At 37.0% G+C, this 15,278-nt stretch overlaps 1 pseudogene; it reads left to right on the top strand.

The window, feature by feature from the left end:
• The window catches only part of LOC121482574, a 105,331-nt pseudogene extending 90,656 nt beyond the window's left edge, over positions 1–14,675 (top strand).
• The last annotated feature ends 603 nt before the right edge of the window (positions 14,676–15,278 follow it).

Raw genomic sequence — 15,278 nt, 5'->3', positions numbered from 1 at the left:
TATCCCTATCTCAGTTTTTGTAGTTTATATGTTTCTAGGAATGCATCTATTTCTTCCAGGTTTTCCAATTTGGTGGCATATTTTTTTTTCATATTATTATCTTATAACTTTTAATATCTGTGTTGTTGGCTTTTATTTCTCCTCTTTCATTTATGGTTTTCTTTATTTGGGCCCTTTCTCTTTTCCTTTGGATAAGTCTGGCTAAGGGTTTATCAATTTTATTATTATTTTTTTAAAGAACCGGCTCCTATTTTCATTGATATGTTTGTTGTTGTTGTTTCTTTTTATTTAGGTTTATGTTTTTATTTTCTATATCATTTAGTTGTACTCTAATCTGTATTATTTTCCTCTTTCTTCTGGCTTTAGGCTTCATTTGTTTTTTTCTTTTTTGCCCCTTTATGTGTAAGATTATGTTGTTTATGTGGAATTTTTCTTGATTCTTGATGTAGGCCTGTACTGTTATATACTTCCTCTTAGGACTTTTTTTGTTACATCCCAAAGGTTTTGGACCATTGTGTTTTCATTTTCATTGGTTTTCCTGTATTGTAAATATTTTCTTTAATTCCTGTTTAACCCATTCATTGTTTACTAGCATATTATTTATCTTCCATATATTTTTGGTCTTTCCAGACTCTTTCTTGTTATTGACTTCTAGCTTCATAGCATTGTGTTGAGAAAAGGTGCATTTCATAACTTCAGTCTTTTTGTATTTTTTGAGGCCTGATATGTGACCTAATATGTGATCTATTTGGGAGAATGTCCCATATGCACTTAAAAAGAATGGAATGTTCTGAATACATTTGTTAAATCTGTCATTCCAGTGTGTCACTCAAAGCCATGGTTTGCTGGTTGATTTTCTGTTGAAATGTTCTGTCTATTGTTGTAAGTGGGGTAGTAAAGTCCCCTACTATTATTGTACTATCATTGATTAGGTCCTGCATGTTGATATTAGCTATTTTTATTTATTTAGGTGATCCCATTGTGGGTGCATAAATATATACAATTGTTAGATATTGTTTGAGTACCCCTTTTATTATTATATAGTACCCTTTTTCTGTCTTATAACAGTCTTTATTTTAAAATCTAGTTTGCCCATTATAAATATTGCTACTCTGGTTTTATTTTGACATCCATTGTATGAATAAGCATTTCTCCATCATCTCACTTTCATTCTGCAGGTACCATTATGTCCAAAATTAGTCTTTATGGGGATCCCTGGGTGGCTCAGTGGTTAAGTGACTGCCTTTGGACCAGGGCGTGATTCTGGAGTCCCAGGATCGAGTCCCACATCAGGCTCCCTGCATGGAGGCTGCTTCTCTCTCTGCCTGTATCCCTGCCTCTCTCTGTGTCTCTCATGAATAAATAAAATCTTAAAACAAAACAAAATGAGTCTTTGGTTGAAGCATATATTTGAATCTTGTTAGGGTTTGTGTGTGTGTGTGTGTGTGTGTGTGTGTGTGTGTGTGTGTGTGTTTATCCATTCTGATACTCTGTCTTTTGATTGTAGGATTTAGTCCATTTGTATTAAAATATTATTGATAGGTATGTATTTATTGACATTTTATTATTTGCTTTTTGGTTGTTTCTGCAGATTTTCTCTTGTCCTTTTGTTTCATGGTTTGCTGATTTTCTTCAATGATACATTTAGATTTCTTCCTCCTTATTTCTTTGCACGTTATTGTTGGTTTTAGATATGTGGTTACCATTAGGTTTATATGTAAACTCTTCTGCAAATATCAGTCTATATTATATTAAATTGGTGTTCATTTAACTTTGAACCCATTATTTTCTCCTTTCTTCTCCAAGTCTTAGATATATGTTATTATTATATATTATGTCCCTTTTAAAAATATTTTATTTATTTATTCATGAGATAAAACACACACAGAGAGAGGCAGAGATATAGGCAGAGGGAGAAGCAGGCCCCATGCAGGGAGCCTGATGCAGGACTTGATCCTGGGACTCCAGGATCATTCCCTGAGCCAAAGGTAGATATTCAACCACTGAGCCACCTAAGCATCCCTTTTATGTCCCTTTATATGAGTTCCTTGACTTAGTTTTTTACAGAAATATTATTTTTTACTACTTTTGTGTTTCCTGCCTTTATAGTGTCACATTTGGTCTCTCCTTTCCACTCAGAATCCCCTTTAATATTTCTTGCATTATTGGTTTAGTGGTCATGAACTCCTTTAGTTTTTGGTTTTTTGTTTCAGAAACTCTTTATCTCTACTTCTTTCTTGAATTATAACTTTACTGGATAGAGTATTCTTGGAGGCAGATTTTTCTCATTCAGCACTTTGACTATATCATGCCACTCTATTTTGGCTTGTTAAGTTTCTGTTGTAAACTCTGCTATAAACCTTATAGGTTTTCTCTTATTAGTTAAAGTCTCCTTTGTCTTGCTGCTTTTAAGATTTTTTCATCACCATATTTTGCAAATTTAATTATAATATATCTTATCATGGGGCCTGTTTTTTTTTTTTGTTGTTGTTTGTTTGTTTGTTTGTTTTGGTGAGATTTCTCTGTGCCTCCTTGATCTGGATGTCTGTTTCTCTCATCAAGTTAGGGAAGCCATCTGATATTATTGCTTGAAAAAAATTTGTTGCCTTTTTTTTGTCTTATTCTGGGAGTCCTATAATACAAATATTATTACATTTCATGGAGTCACTGAGTTCCCTAAGTCGTTTAACTTTGTATAATTCTTCTTTCTCTCTTTTTTCAACATCATAGCTTCCTGTTTCTTTGCATTCTAGGTCATTAATTCCTTTGCTTCTTCCAGCCTTCTGTTCATTGCATCACACCTTTTCCAATATCTTTATTGCATTCTTCATCTCTTACTATTCCTTTTTAACTCTTTTATCTCTGTTTTAAGAGTGTCACTGATGTCTTCCACACTTTTTTCAATCCCAGTGAGTATCTTTAAATTGTTGCTTTCAATTCTCCATCAGACACACTACTTATATCTTTTTTGCTTAGACCTCTGTCTGTGGCTTGATCTTGTTCTTCCATTTGGAATAAATTCCTCCTTCTTGACATTTTATCTAAGCCTCTGCCTTCTTCTCTGTGTTAGAAAAGCCAGCTATGTCCTCTGTTCCTGAAAGTAATAGCCTTATCAAGAAGAGTTAATGTAGTACCCAGGGCATGGCACTTCAGGGAATGACTGCAGTCTTTGTTGCATGAGCTCTGCTGCTGTGCTCTGGCTGCTCTTTCAGGCCAGTATTCTGCAGAGTCTCTTCTTGCCTGTTGTATGCAGTGTTTGGCCCCTGGTCTGAATGTAGTGAGTTTTAACTAGGTGTGATTTGATCTGCTTGTGAAATGAGACCTGTCACCACCTCCACCAGGACTGAGGCCTTGCAACACTATCTGATCAGGAGATGTGATATGGGCAAGGATTTGTGTTGGTCTTTTGTAGGAGGTACCTGTCACCCTGAGTCTTAGGTGAACATGACTCAGAAAAGGAGTCCCACTGGTGTACAGACAGACATGTGAGGCTTGGTAAAGGCAAGTAAGGTAACCAGTGTTGCACTGTGCTGCTTCCCACCTTTGGCTCTATGTTTATGCTGTGTAATGGGGGAGGAGATGGTTCCAGCCAGATTCTTTGTCTTCAGAGAGGTGTCTATGTGAATGCTTCCTCTCGGGGACATGCTCTGAGAAGAGCAAATCTCCCCACTCTGTGCCCAAAGTGTTCTTCAGATTGGTATTTCCAAACTGTATGCCCTCAGGGTGTTGGCCTGCCTCCCACTCAAGAGCAGCACAGTGTTCTCCAGGCTCTAGCCCAGCCAAACTTGCTGACTTTTAATATTCCGGTCTATAGGCCCCACTTACTGCAAGAACTCATGAAATTCAGCACCTCTTGATTTTCATGGCAATGTCTTCAGGGACCTTCTTGTGTATTCCCCTGTGTGCTTCTCTCTCATTTTTCCTTCCCTGTGACTATGACTCCTTCTCCTCCATAGCAGCCAATATCTGTTTCTCCCCTAAACCACATCTCCACACTTCCTACTTTCTTTGATGTTGTCTCTTCTCTCCCTTTGTTGTGAAATTTGTTCTCTCAGTTTTCAGATCTATTTCTGGGATATTTAGAATGACTTTATAGCCATCTAGTTGTATTTGTTGGATGTGATGAGCCAAGAGTCCTCCAATTCAGTCACCACCTACCTGGCTTTCAGAAGCTGGAGTTATATTTTAAAGTATCAGGCCCAGAAACTTATACTGGAGCAGGAGTTAAATGTATAAATCCAAGAGCCAGGCCTGATACCTTCCCAATACTAAAGGCTAGAAGCAAAGCCCTTAGATAGAACAGAAATCCAAACCTCAGCACTTGAAATTTTATTGAAATAAGCTCATTTCTTTATTTAAATAAATGAATTTATTTTAAAAGGGAGCTATATTACAAGTGGTAGACCATTATCACTTGTTATTAATATAAGTGACCATATAATTAATACAATATGGATTAAATAATATTATTATATTCCAACTACATAATGTTGCTAGTTCTAGTTGCCTAGTTCAAAGATCACTTTTTTGTATTTTTCTGAAGGGACTGTTTGAGAGTTGCTAACAACAAACTTGCCTCAAACAACTGTTTGAGAGTTGCTAACAACAAACTTGCCCCAAACTGGGAATTTTCATTAAAGTAATTGGAAAAACTAAATGAGAATAGAAAAGAGTTTAATATTCTCATTATAAATCACATATCATGTGCCTGTGTCATACCAGTAGTATGTGTTCCACACTTAGGAAAATTTAAGTTAAACAAATAATAGTTTAGCTGTCATAGTCTGATGGAACTGAAAGCAAGAAGGAATTACAAAGCAAGAGTAAAAAATAGGATGAACAATCAGGAGCTGGTATATGTACAATAATTGAAGAAGATACGGGAAAGTAACTTGTGTATTTATACTAACTAAAGATTCTGTATTTACAGTAACTGAAAATACATATGAAGATATGTATCAGCTTGTTTGAGGCTATACTAAGGTAAAATAAATTTTATTGCTTTAACAACCAATAATTTTTGGTTGCTTTTTTTAATTCCCAGTCAGTAACTGTGGGTCAGCTCTGGCTCTGCAATCTGTATTTTTTCATTATGGGATCTAAACTGAAATAGCGATTTCTATTTAAGTCTCTGAAAGCTTCAGCTCAGATGTAGCACATATTTCATTCATACCTTATTGACTAAAAAAGTCACAAGGTCAAGCTGCAAATCAATGAGGTATACACTCTGCATGAAAACACTGCAAGTCACATGGCCACAGATGAGAATATGTAACCCTCTTATGGAGAGAGTGAATAATTGGGAATGATACCATCTATCATAAGGGCCATGCTAGTAAAGACCAAAGATAAATATAACTGTCAGTACCATTTATTGAGTGCTTACCATGTGCCTGCCCCCTTCTAAGTGCTTTATGTGCATTTTTTTTTCAATGATTGCCTTCAACGACCCTATGAGGAGGTAATTCTTATTTAAGGAGACAGCTGTCTTCCTCCTCAGAGGCTGGTGAGTAGGACTATGTGTGCAATAACTTAAGAGAGTAGCAAATTTAAAATAGTTACTAGCTAATGAGATAGCCCTATAGTTTCAAAACATGGAGCACAAAAGAGAAAATCTGAAAGAATGCATTATGAAACACATGTGAGACAATATACTAAAACTTGGGGATATTTTGGGGTATGGAATTGATTAAATGAGGAGTTCATGATATAACAGTTTGGCTATAGCAAGGATTTTGTTTTAGTTACAAGCTAATGAAGCCTGGGATACTGGAGTTAGATTTTTTTTAATTAGATTTCTCTTCAAAACACTATCTTCCATTTTAAGTACAATCTCAGGTTATCTTTTTCATTTTAAATTTTCCACCTTACTTTTAAAAAATAGAATATCCAGTAACATGTAATGAAGGAAGAAATAATCTCAGAATAAAAGACCATTAAATTAAACAAAGTAAGCGTTGTTTAAAACTCAATATTTTATTTATTTCCCCATTTTCCATGCATTAGTAAAAACAGAAGCATGGTAATCACCAGTCTACAGGCCAGTATCTTGGAATTATTGCTATAAGTTCTATACTTTTATTATTGAGACTGCAGAAAACTGTGCTTCAACTACTTTAATCTACTCCCATCTAAAATTCCCTTCACAGGATTACCCTTGTATTTTGCCCTTTCATCTTTTATTAACAATTATGAAATATTCTTTTTTTTAAAGATTTCATTTATTTTGAGATAAAGAAAGATGGAAAGAGCATGAGGGGGAAGGGAAGAGAGAGAGAGAAAGAATCTCAAGGAGACTCTACACTGAACATGTAGCCCCACACACAGCTTGATTCCACAACCATGAGATTATAACCTTAGCCAAAATTAAGAGTCAGGCATTCAACTGACTGAGCCACACAGGCTCCCCAAAATTATGAAATATTCTGCATCTATCTTAAAAGTATTAATTTTTCATTGCACCTTCCAATGAATTGCCTGATAGAAATTAGCATTATTGGAAACTGTCTTTACTGAGTATTGATATGGATTTGATATGGGTCCTACTTTTCATAACTTTTATCTTGTTTGGTCCTGGTTTTCTGGAAGCTCGGAGCCACCATTGTACTTCAATTACCACAATTTCATTTACTTTTATAATTAATATACATACGTTGTCCTTCTCCCCTTGGTTTATATCTTTTTCTAGTTTACTATTCTATTTGTCATATTATAAGTCCTCTCAATTCCTTTCTAGATAGATGCGGGTCACGAATTAGTATAAATTAATGAGTGGTCTCATTATTTTCTATTAATGTCCATATTTTGTTGTCTATATTTGACTGTGAATTTCTTGAATGTGGGATCAATAATTTATATACCCTTGTACTTTTGATGGTGTTTAACATATAGCAGATGCTGAATGCATATTTGTTCAATAGCTGATTGACTGGGCTGGCTGGTTGGATCAGACCTTACACCTCTCAATTAGATCTATTGTTTTTCTCCATGTTCAATATTTTAGTAACTATATAAAGTTGAAAAACCCATGTAACAATTAATATGGTAAGTCACAGTGTTAAGAAATCTTTCATTTTTTTTTTAAGAAATCTTTCAAAATAAGACCTTATTCTCAATTGCTGTCTTGGATATATGTTTTGTTTTGTTTTTTTGCCTTGTGGAATATTATTAAGTCTTAAAAAAGAAGGAAATCCTATCCCATATGACAGATATGATAAATCTAAAAGACACTATGCCACATAAAATAAGCCAATCACAGAAGGACAAATACTGAATGATTCTACTTAGATGAGATATCTATAAAGGAGCCCAACTCATAGAAATAGAGAGTCAAATAGTGATTGTCAAAGACTGGAGGGAGGGGAAAATGGTGAGCTGCTAATCAACCATATAGAATTCCAGTTAAGCAAGATGAATTAGTCCTAGAGATGTGCTATACAACACTATACCTATAGATAGCAATACTATACTGTGCATTTAAAAATTTGTTAAAAAGGTAGATTTCAGTTTAAGTTTCTTACCACAATAAAAAATTTAGGTAAGTAAAAAATAAAGATAATATCAGCATATCTGTGTAACTATGAAAGAATACTATACTTTTACTTAGAGATGTTTCTTTCTATTCTGAAATGTTACAAAGATATTTTTAATGTTGCCAAGTTTATTTTACTTGATTTATCTGACACTCTACTGGCTTAAATCTGGAATATCTGGCTTGATCACATACTTCATTCAAGAATGTCACACTTTTTTCATTCTTCCTAGTTCCCTCATCTTTAACCCATTTTTAAATAAATTTAATTTTTATTGGTGTTCAATTTGCCAACATAGAGAATAACATCCAGTGTTCATCCCATCAAGTGCCCCCTCAGTGCCTGTCACCCAGTCACCCCCACCTCCCGCCCACCTCCCTTTCTACCACCCCTAGTTCATTTCCCAGAGTTAGGAGTCTCTCATGTTTTGTTAACCCATTTTTATTCTACATCCAATATTCTAATAATGTCCTGTTTGGGAAAACAAACTCCTAATCATGGAGGAGTTAAAATCATCACTTTTTTTTTTCAAGTTTCAGATACTAAAAGATCACAGGTTTCTAAGAGTGTCTTCTAATTACTAAGGTGACTCCATTAGTAATTAGATACTACTACCATTTAAACAATACTTCAGACTACAATTGTGGGTCACCTACTAAGCACTCTCCCAACACTCACCCAAGTGTTCATTGTCTGTGCAGCTCCCTGCATTGTGAACAAAGTAACAAGTATAGGGCTCTGGAGTGAAGTAAACTAAACTCTTCAGATAATTTTACATGTGGAAAATAGATAAGGTTTTCATGTGAAAAATGCAGTAATAGCACAGAAATGAATTATTTGCATCACAGAAGACAGAATTTCAAATCAACATGTGTCTTCGTCTCTTCAGGATGCTGTAACAGAATATCTCACATTGTTATAACAGAATAATGCACGATAGAAACTTCTGTGACATGGTTCTGGAGGCTGGAAGTTTAAGCTTAAGGTGCCAGCAGATTTGAAGTATGATGAAGACCCACTTTCTGATTCGTAGATTGCTATTTTTTTGTTGCGTCCCCACAAGGTGGAAAGGGCAAGGGAGATATCTGGGGTCTCTTATTAAGGACACTAATCCCATTCATGAGTATTCCAACCTCAGGATCTAATCACCTCCCAAAGACCCCCATCTTAATACCATCACATTGGGAATTGGATTTAAACATGTAAATTTTGGGGGGACATAAATATTCAGTCTATAGTAACAGACTTGGTTGTTATTGAAGAGTATTCTACCAGATGGTCATTTTTTTCTTCAAATCATGCAAAGAAGGCACAAAAGCATTGTAATAAAATTCTTTCATAAAAGAAAGGAATGCCAAGAGAGTTGAAGGATGACATAATGTGTTTTTGAAAGCAAGTAACTGAGTATTCAAAAGATCTGGTCAGGTAATTATGCTACCCAGAATCCAGAAAGACTCATGATGGAGATTAACAACTGAGAACAAGGGTGTCAATCTCAGGTCAGAAATGATGGTGTTCTTTATATCTATTCAATCTATACTCCAACTCATCTGACTTGTAAATCAAGGCTGTTTTAATTTATTGTCATAATTTTGAGTGCACATCTTGTCATAACAAATTTAAAAACAATCTCTAAGTGACTTAATTTATTCCGGAAGTGATTATCTTTTAGTAACAAGAGACCAGAGAATAACTGAGGGGGCAGTGGAAAGAGACAAAATAATACATTGCTGCTTAAGAGGTTCAGCAACATTTACTGGCAGAAGTATTAAGACTTGCTAGGAGTCATATTTTCCATTTGGACTTTCAAAACACACTTAAATTGATCCCCAAACACTGGGGTGTGTCTTATATAAACCATCTGACTCTGAAGCTCTTCAGAAATAATCTACCCCTGAAGTATCCAGTAAAAGAGATAACACAGATAAATATTCTGCAATTGGATGTGGGAATTATTTCACTACTGGATTACATCTTCCTCTTTTGAAAATTAACTATGTATGTCTGTTATGCAAAGAAAATGTCAGGTGTTGGAAATAATATGCCTGTATAAAAGTATTCACTTCTAAATACATTGTGGCTGTAGGTGCTCTGTAGAAACCCCTGTTGTTATCTCAAGGAAGTGTCGGTCAATCCAACTTAATGATCATAAGGGTCTTTCTCTGGCTCCAAGGATCAGGGGTTCATTCAAGCAGGTATCCTATAAGGCAGTTTCTTAGTTTGCAGCAGCAGATCTGTGCCCAGGGGTCATTTCATTCTATTTACTTAACACATATTACTATAAAACCAAAATTCTGCTATATTTCATGATAGCAAAGAGACATGATTTTTTGAAACTTAAAAGTGAATATCTCAGCTGTGAGATTATAATCCATTTAATAATGTGAAGGTACTTACTTTAGAACTTGGTCAGTGCTAGGGACCCAACGGGCTCTCAATGAATATTAAGATGTTTCTGATGGTGACACTTTGGATTTAAGAGGGCATAAATTGTTTCCTTGAACACAGAAAATTTATTTGAAAAGCCATATATTTTGCAAAATACTTGTCCAAATCTGGTTAAAACTAATTTAGTGATTTATGGCAAACACCCTTGGAGCCCCTGTAGTCTCTTAAACTACCAAAATGTATGCTGGTGATATTTTGTTTCTAAAAGAGACTGGCGAAAGATTTATGCGATATGAAGAGAAACCCAGCAATTGCACTGTTGGGGATTTACCCCAAAGATTCAGATGCAATGAAACGTCGGGACACCTGCACCCCGATGTTTCTATCAGCAATGGCCACAATAGCCAAACTGTGGAAGGAGCCTCGGTGTCCATCGAAAGATGAATGGATAAAGAAGATGTGGTTTATGTATACAATGGAATATTACTCAGCAATTAGAAACGACAAATACCCACCATTTGCTTCAACGTGGATGGAACTGGAGGGTATTATGCTGAGTGAAATAAGTCAATCGGAGAAGGACAAACAGTGTATGTTCTCATTCATTTGGGGAATATGAATAATAGTGAAAGGGAATATAAAGGAAGGGAAAAGAAATGTTGGGAAATATCAGGAAGGGAGACAGAACATAAAGACTCCTAACTCGGGGAAACGAACTAGGGGTGGTGGAAGGGGAGGAGGGCGGCTGTTGGAGGGGAATGGGTGACGGGCACTGAGGTGGACACTTGACGGGATGAGCACTGGGTGTTTTTCTGTATGTTGGTAAATTAAACACCAATAAAAGTTAATTAAAAAAAAAAAAATAAAAAAAAAAAAAAAAAATAAAAGAGACTGGCAAGAGTTTCAGAAATACAGCTATTCTTTAGATAGGAAACCAATTTTTTTTTTTTTTAGGAAACCAAATGTTTGTTTATTTTGAACTTAATAAATTCCTCTTTTACACATATTCCTTTTCACAACCAATGTATTTTCCAATTTTGTCTCAGAATATTCTTTTATTTAAATATTTTTATGTATTTTATTTATTTTTTAATGTATGTTTTTTATTGGAGTTCGATTTCCCAGCATATACTAAAACACCCAGTGCTCATCCTGTCAAGTGCCCCCTTCAGTGCCCATCAGCTGATCACCCACCTGCCCACCTCCCCTTCCACTACACCTTGTTCATTTCTCAGAGTTAGAAGTCCTTCATGTTTTGTCAAACTGAGTTTTCCCACTCAGTTTCTCTCCTTTCCCCTTTAATCTCATTCATTATTTTTTATATTCCCCATATGAGTGAAACCATATGATGATTGTCCTCTGACTGACTTACTTCACTCAGCTTAACACTCCCCAGTTCGATCCATGTCAAAACAAATGGTAGGTATCGCCGTTTCTAATGACTGAGTATACATTCATCTTTCGATGCTCCTTCCACAGTTTGGCTATTGTGCACATTGCTGCTATAAACATTGGGGTACAGGTGTCTTGGTTTTTCACTGCATCTGTATCTTTGGGGTAAATCCCAAGCAGTGCAATTGCTGGGTCGTAGGGCAGTCCTATTATTAACTCTTTGAGGAACCTGCACATAGTTCTCTATAGTGTCCATATAGACATTCTCTGGAATGTCCAGTTCACATTCCCACCAACAGGGCAAGAGGGTTCACCTTTCTCGACATCCTCTCCAACATTTGTTATTTTCCGTGTGTTAATTTTCACCATTCTCACTGCTATGAGGTGGTATCTCATTGTGGTTTTGATTTGTATTTCCCTGATCGCCACTGATGTGGAGCATTTTCTCAAGTGCTTGAGGCCATGTGTATGCCTTCTTTGGTGACATTTCTGCTCATATCTCTTGCCCATTTCATGATTGGATTGTTTGTTTCTTTGCTGTTGAGTTTAATAAGTTCATAATAGATCTTGGATACTAGCCCCTTATCTGATATGTTATTTTCAAATATCTTCTCCCATTCTGTAGGTCTTTTAGTTTTGTTGACTGTGTCTCTTGCTGTTAAGAAGGGTTTTATCTTTATTGTGTCCCAATAGTTCATTTTGGCTTTTGTTTCCCTTGCCTTCATAGATGAATCTTGCAAGAAGCTGCTGTGGCCAATTTCAAAAAGAGTGTTGCCTGTGTTGTCCTCTAGGATTTTGGTGGATTCTAGTCTCACATTTAGATCTTTCACCCATTTTGAGTTTATCTTTGTGTATGGTGTAAGAGAATGGTCCGGTTTCATTCTTCTGCACATGGCTGTCCAATTTTCCCAGCACCATTTATTGAAGAGACTGTCTTTTTCCAGTGGAAATTCTTACCTGCTTTGTTGAATATTAGTTGATCATAGAGTTGAGGGCCCATTTCTGGGTTCTCTATTCTGTTTCACTGATCTATGTGTCCGTTTTTGTGCCAGTACCACTCTGTCTTGATGATCACAGCTTTGTAATACAGCTTGAAATTGGCATTCTGATGCCCCAAGCTTTGGTTTTATTTTTTAGTATTCCCCTGGATATTTGGGGTCTTTTTAAATTCCACACAAATCTTAAAGATGATTTGTTCCAACTCTCTGAAGAAAGACCAGGGAATTTCATAAGGATTGCATTGAACGTGTAAATTGCCCTTGGTAGCATAGACATTTTCACAGTATTAAATCTTGCAGTCCATGAACATGGAAAGTTTTTCCATCTCTTTGTGTCTACCTCAATTTCTTTCATAAGTACTCTGTAGTTTTTAGATTATAGATTCTTTACCTCTTTGGTTAGGTTTCTTCCTAGGTATCTTCTGCTTTTGGGTGCAATTGTAAATGGGATTGATTCCTTAATTTCTCTTTCTTCAGTCTCATTGTTAGTGTATAGAAATGCCACTGATTTCTGGGCATTGATTTTGTATGCTGCCACACTGCCGAATTGCTGTATTTGTTCTAGCAATCTTGGGGTGGAGTCTTTTGGGTTTTCTATGTACAGTATCATGTCATCTGCAAAGAGGGAGAGTTTGACTTTTTTGTCAATTTGAATGCCTTAATTTCTTTTTGTTGTCTGATTGTTAAGGCTCGGACTTCTAGTACTATGTTGAACAGCAGTGGTGAGAGTGGACATCCCTGTCGTGTTCCTGATCTTAGGGGAAAGGCTCTCAGTTGTTCCCCATGGAGAATGATACTTGCTATGGGCTTTTTGTAGATGGCTTTTAAGATGCTGAGGAATGTTCCCTCTATCCCTATACTCTGAAGAGTTTTGATCAGGAATGGATGCTGCATTTTGTCAAATGCTTTCTCTGCATCTATTGAGAGGATCCTGTGGTTCTTGTTTTTTCTCTTGCTGATATGATCTATCACATTGATTCCTTAACAAGTGTTAAACCAGCCGTGTGTCCGGGGATAAATCCTACTTGGTCATGGTGAATAATCTTCTTAATGTACTGTTGGATCCTATTGGCTGGTATCTTGTTGAGAATTTTTGCATCTTTGTTCATCGGGAATATTGGTCTATAGTTCTCCTTTTTGGTGCGGTCGTTGGTTTTGGAATGATGATTCTGGCCACATAAAATGAGATTGGAAGTATTCTGGCCCTTTCTGTCCTTCAGAACAGCTTTAGTTGCATTGATATTATTTCTCCTTTAAACGTTTGATAGAATTCCCCTGGGAAGCCATCTGGCCCTGGACTTTTGTGTCTTGGGAGGTTTTTGATGATTGCTTCAATTTCCTCGCTGGTTATTTGGCTATTCAGGTTTTCTATTTCTTCCTGTTCCAGCTTTGGTAATTTATGGCTTTCCAGAAATGCGTCCATTCCTTCTAGATTGCCTAATTTATTGGTGTACAGCTGCTCATAATAGGTTTTTAAAATCATTTGTATTGCCTTGGTATTAGTTGTGATGTCTCCTCTTTCATTCATGATTTTATTAATTTGAGTCTTTTTTCTTTTTAATGACTGGCTAATAGTTTATCTATTATGTCTTTCAAAAAACCAACTCCTGGTTTTGTTGATCTGTTCTGCAGTTCTTCTTGTCTCTATTTTATTGAGTTCTGCTCAAACTAACTTAAAGTTAGTGGTCAAAGCTCAGCCACCTGCGACAGTATGAGAAGAGCATCATCAACTACAAGCCCAAGATCGACCAGCTCAAGAGGTGATCACCAGCTCATCCAGGAGGCACTTATCTTTGACAACAAGCTCACCAACTACACCATGGAGCATATCCGTGTGGGCTGGGAGCAGTTCCTCATCACATTGCCAGGACCATCAACAAAGTGGAGAATCAGATCCTGACCCGAGATGCCAAGGGCATCAGCCAGGAGCAGATGAATTGTAGGCCCCCTTCAACCACTTTGACCGGGATCACTCACGCACGCTGGGTCCCGAGGAGTTCAAAGCCTGCCTCATCAGCTTAGGTTATGATATTGGCAACGACCCCCGGGAGAGGCAGAATTTGCCTGCATCATGAGCATCGTGGATCCCAACCACCTGGGGGTAGTGATGGTCCAGGCCTTCATCGACTTTATGTCTCAGGAGATGGCTGACACAGACACAGCCGACCAAGTCATGGCCTCCTTCAAGATCCTGTCTGGAGACAAGAACTACATCACCGTGGACGAGCTGTGCCAAGAGCTGCCACCCGACCAGGCTGAGTACTGCATCACACAGATGGCCCCCTACACGGGTCCCAACGCCGAGCTGGGTGCTCTGGACTTCATGTCCTTCTCCACGGCGTTGTACAGCGAGAGAGACCTCTAACCCACCCCCGGCTGGTGCCCTCATTGCCCGCTGTGCACCCCCGCCCTGCGCCCCCCCCCGTCCCCCTCTCCCGCCTGGGTTAGGTCTCCTTGCCCAGCCTCCAGCCAGGCGTGAGCTGGGACCCCACGTGGCATTGAGCCTCGCCTCCCTGCCCACCAAGTGACAGTTTACAAAATTATTTTCTGCAAAAAAGAAAAAAAAGGTTAGGTTAAAAAAAAGTAAAAAAAAAAAAACAACACATATTTTATTATAGAAAAAGTATTTTTTTCTCCACCAGACTTAAATGGAAAAGACGAAAAATTAACTGTTTGCACCAAAATGTTTTGTTTTGTTGTGACATAGGAAAATAACCAAGCACAATGTTATATTCTATACTTTTTATCCATATTTTTCTCTCTCTGTATCATCTGCTGTATTCATTTCTCCAATATCATGTCCACCTTTATGGGGGGGGTCAGGGGGGATCTCGTCAGAAGGCACATTGGTGTATGTGTGTTTGCTAGCTCACTTGTCCATGAAAATATTTTATGATATTAAAGAAAATCTTTTGAAATGGCTGTTTTTTAAGGAAGAGGGAAAAAAAGAGTTAATAATTAACTCTCT

Source organism: Vulpes lagopus, chromosome X, assembly GCF_018345385.1.
Source record: "Vulpes lagopus strain Blue_001 chromosome X, ASM1834538v1, whole genome shotgun sequence".
NCBI lineage: Eukaryota > Metazoa > Chordata > Mammalia > Carnivora > Canidae > Vulpes > Vulpes lagopus.
The sequence above is the reverse complement of the archived record's forward strand: the minus strand, read 5'-3'. Positions and strand labels throughout refer to the sequence as shown.